Raw genomic sequence first — 5,135 nt, forward strand, 5'->3', positions numbered from 1 at the left:
GGAAGGTTTCCTGTACCAATGACCTGTTTAGTGGTTTAGATAAAAGGGAAACCAGTCCATACAATCACCGCCGTCTGCCACAGAATACAAATAGCAAAAGACAAACAGGTGGAGACCTGAAAAGTAAACAGAAGTGGAAGACTATTTATAGAAGTTAGCGTCAGAGAGACTAGATTTTGTAGACCGGCCTGCAGATCTGGAAAAATCAGTCTACCTGGAGAGTTGATATTATCTACAGTGCATGTCAAACGTGTTCCAGAGAAAATGTACTTGTAACACTTCTATCAACTAAAAGGAAACAGAACTCTGCTCAGTTCTCGGAGGTTAAAGCTGGCTACACGCTGAGCAAATTTCGCCTCCCGCCCAACATTTTTCAATCTAAGGCCCCTTTCAGACGGCATCCATTCCAATCAGCAGGATTTCCGCACATAGATCACCTGCTGATCAGAGCAGTGCGGCAGGGATGTCAATATTGTCCATTCAGTTAATCAGACACATGTTAGGTCTATGAGATATCAGATGTAAGAGGACATCCGATTAACTGCAATCTACCTCGTTCAGGTCCACCAAAACAGAACTTAGGTTTTCAGACCGAGACGGAATCAGATGTAAATGGGTTACCTCTAACTCCCCATACAGTAAAGCTGGCCATATACCTATAGATTTTCATCCGGGAATTTTCGTTGCGGCCAAGAACCCGCTTTCGGTTCTAGCACAGAACAATGTCGTTTCGATAATCATTCGTTAGCAATACTAAACTGAAAGAATTTCATCAATCAACACGACAGATTTTCGTTTGTGAATGTGCAGTGTTCATGTTGCAATTTTTTCATATGAAAATGCCACTAATCCATCGAATTTTGTACGAATGGAAAAAAAGTTTTTCAGACTTCGAGAAAGTTTGGCCAGAAGTACAGTAAAAAAAAAAAATAAAATCGTTGGGTTCCCATCAACTGATCGATTATCGTTTGAACGACCATTCGTGGACGATTTCCGAACAATAATCGATAGGTGTATGGGCACCTTAACAGAGAGCTTCCAATCAGGTCCATCTGAAAAACTGACTGGTGGAACAGATCAAAAAGCTGAATAGTGCCTGCATCCAATCAGACACAGGCATTGTACACATCTTTTGACAGCCAGCGGGGCCGACTGTCATAATTCAATAGCCTCAGTGGGAGATTCCTCCATCCACGCACTGTAGCATGTTAGAATCTGGAGCAATCACTAATGTATACCCAGCTTTAGCCCCGATTTACACCCAAGCATTTTGTTGCGCGTTTCCCTACATGCAACAACACAAAATCAGAATTCCATTTTTTTCAATAGTACCTGTTCATACCTATACTCTCAGCCTCTTGAGAGCCAATTCAACCCAACAATCACGCTACAACGCACAGCTACCCGTGTGCATTGCCGGGCACAGTGCTCATCCCTGCACATCACGGTTTACTTTTTTTTTGTTAAAACTTTATTGTCACAAGTGAAATTTCATTAAGCTCTATGGGCACACCGTGGTGCAAACGTACCATGTCATACACCGTATGCTGAAAATGGTGCAGCACCACATGCATTGCGGTGGTGTGAACTAAGCCCATTTGAAACAAATCATATTGCCTTGTCTAGCATTGGGGCTGCACTGTAAAAAGCAGCCAGTCGGCCCAGACGTATCTGGTGTTAATCAGACGTAAACCTCAAAGCGGTACATGAGCTTTTTTTAAACTGTGTCTTGTGTTTTTGCCCCTATAGACATCAATGAAAACACCTATTTTTGCACCTAAAGAACTGCTCTCCTCCTCTAGAAGGGTTTTCCATTGATCAAAACTAGGGGCGCACCGATACCGTTTTATCGGTTTCGGGTACCAATACTTTCTTTTCGGTACTCGCCAGTACTGAGTATTGGTGCTGTGTGCCCAGGTTTTTAGGAAATCCTGATTGCCTGTGAAGCCAGTGTTCAAGCAAAAGAACACCGGATTCACATACCGATGCTGCCTGGCTTCCTGAACAATCAGGAATCATGAGGTGCCATCCAACTTCCTGATTGGCTAGGAAGCCGACGTCACTTGTTGCTAGGTGGCGTGGCTTCCTGACCAATCAGGAAGCCAGGACGCGAGTCATGACCTGCTGCTTGGCTTTCTAATTGGTTAGGAAGCCAAGCTACAAGTGCAGCTGGCTTCCTAGCCAATCAGGAAGCCGGGAGGCGGGTCATAACCCACCGCCTGGCTTCCCGATTGGAAAGAAAGCCGGCTCCATGCTCCCACGGCACTTGCGGTCAGACGGAGATCTCCATCTGACCGGAAGTTCTGGTATTGGAGGCAAGTACTTGCCCAAATACTCGGTATCAGTATATCCCTAGTCAAAACAAAAATGCCTGTTACTTGATACACGTGCAAAAATGCTTGCAAAGTTTCCAAAATGCTCTATAAAAAGATGCTTTTACATATGTAGAACACACACACAAAAAAAACACCCCTTCAAAATTGCCAGAAATACGCTCTGTTCAGATGTGAATACGGGCTACACAAACACCCAAAAAATACAATTGATAAGAGAAAGTAATCACTTTTATTCACTAGAGTAAACTAGACAAAGCGTACCATGAACAGGTGCATGATGGATCAATTCTACCTCTGAACATACAAGCTAACAGTCAAATCTTATTAGTACACATAGCTGACAGCTATTTGTTCACAGGATAATAGGATTGTTTTTGTGCAACAGGTAAATTAGGGCTCATGCACACAGGCGTAATTAAATACTCAGAAAGATCCAGCGTGGAACAAAAAAAATGAATGCATGTAATGGTGTTCATGCACAGTGTTTACAAAGCGAACAGGTGGCAAATTCATTTTGGTGCCTAGAATATTATTGATTCTAACCACTAAGATGAACATGCATGTATGTACCCATATGTGTGGACATTTACACATGTGAAGTATACCTCTCTGAACACAGGGACATTCTTTAATGCCTCTGAACGCTGAATCAGCGTTTCTCAACCTTTTGTCAGTCATGGCACCCTTTAAAATATGCAAAATCTCGGGGCACCCTAGTCTAAAATGTAATAACCATAAATGTAAAAAATGACGTTTAGTCCCTCCAAAATCCATACCAGACCCTTATCCAAGATAGGACACCAGGTATGGTTTTTAATGGGGAACCCCTAGCAAAAAATGCCAAAGAAAAATGTGGGGTTCACATTCTGCTTCACATCAGAGTCCCCCTTCCACATCAGAGTTCCCCTTTAGATAAAGAGCCCACCTTCTTATTATTAGGAGCCTCTCTAACATTAGAAGCCCCTCTTTAAAATAGAGGCTCCCTTTTTCACATTAGGAGCCCCCCTTGCACATCAGAGTTCCCCTTTACATCAAGAGCTCACCTTCTAAATATTAGGAGCCCCTGTCACATTAGAAGCTCCTCTTTACCACCGATCCCCCCCTTTTCACATTAGAAGCCCCCCTTCACATCAGAAGCACGCCTAATTGGAGGCATGATGATGTGAAAATTTCAAGGCACCCCTGAAGAAGCCAGAAGGCACCCCGGTTGAGAAAGGCTGCTCAAGATTATAGCTCTAAATACTACAATGTGAATGGACATATTGGATATTAGAGAGCTGCATTTAGGAGGTGTAAAAAGAAAAAAACAACAAAACGCCATACAGATCGAAAAGCTGCTGTTTTTTCAGGCCATGTGCATAAGGCCTTAGCACAGGGGTGGTGGACAAATCAATATGGAATTCTGGAACCAGCAGGATCCTTTTCAGCAGCCAGCTCCACTGACAAGAACTAATAGGAGAACCCTAACAGTAAAGCTAACCATACACTGTACTGTTTTTCTCATTCAGTCTACTATCACAGATTCTTCCATCCATGCTAAGCAGCGAGGATGAAGGAATCTCCTGCCGTTTTCATTGCATTCTGACAGGGGCCAAGCACTGTTCAGCCAAATATTTTCCATCCGGATCCTTCGATCTTCTGATCGAGGAACGCCGGGCAGAAAGGGTGCCAACAGGGGCACCCACTGTGCAAAATTCGGCCAGTGTATGGACATCCTTAGAGTAGCACGTTATGATATGCACTGTACTGCCCATGAGAGAACAACACAAACTAGAATAATATAATATCTTGAACACCTAACAGCGTAGCATTGCTATCTTGGAAGACCTCCCGATGATAACGCACGGTGCTCCCTGCTGCTTATAGCTGCCATATGACCGTATCAGAAATCCAGCTTCTGAGGAATGCAAACAAGAACATTCACATACAGCAAGTTCTCCCCGAATCCCTCCCTTTTCATTCCCATAAGGATTTATTTATCGCAAAATGGACAACGCCTTCACGGCGAATTCAAATAGGCTAGGTAAACAAGAAGGTATACGAGACCGACAGTTTACATATTCAAATAAAAAGAAAACACGCCAGCCTAGTGCAAACCTAACACCATTCCTTGTTTCTACAGGTCAGGACTATAGATTAGAAGTATTAATGTTCACCTTATGATCACATGTGTAATGTGAGGACAAATGACTGCAGAACCCTACAATCATTAATACCGATGACTGCAGACCGGTACAATGAAGGGTGCTAGTCGAAATGTGTGAAACAATGTAGGCCTCTGCTGCAGCGAGCAGGTATTAGAAGAGGGCTCGTCCATCTTCCAGCGGCATCCCTCGTACAATCCTGTGGAATCCACTAACAATGCACAAGGAGACAGGATACCAGCCACAGCCACCCCCCCTCCTTTTCCAGGAAGAATGGGCAGGTGGGGGTTGGTGAGAGAACCACGGATCGGATTGCTTTAATCAGATACCAGTGCAAGTCCATGACACAGCCATATTTATATTCAGAGCACACACCTTGCCTGCACGCACACACACACACACAGACAAACGCCGGCTTGGGTGTACAGTACGTTATATGGCTGCTACATGTGTGCGCCGTGCTCATGATCATTGCTAGAAAATGAACACAAGGCTCACAGCTCAGGACATCACGATCAATGTATTTCCCAATATCCAAGATTTTACTGAAATGCGATGAATGTAGCCGACTCACAGTCACAGCCAAAAGTTACATACGCTTAGAACCGGACATTACAATCGTGAACCAGAAAAGTCTAGGAAGTGACCAAAAATC

General features: G+C 43.8%; 1 protein-coding gene across 1 annotated transcript in view; it reads right to left on the reverse strand.

The window, feature by feature from the left end:
* WASF1 (WAS protein family member 1) overlaps positions 1 to 5,135 on the reverse strand; it is an 83,560-nt gene that overhangs the window by 76,961 nt on the left and 1,464 nt on the right. The window lies entirely within an intron of this gene.

This window comes from Nanorana parkeri, unplaced genomic scaffold (assembly GCF_000935625.1).
Source record: "Nanorana parkeri isolate BGI_ZX_2015 unplaced genomic scaffold, ASM93562v1 scaffold1321, whole genome shotgun sequence".
NCBI classification, from domain to species: Eukaryota; Metazoa; Chordata; class Amphibia; order Anura; family Dicroglossidae; genus Nanorana; species Nanorana parkeri.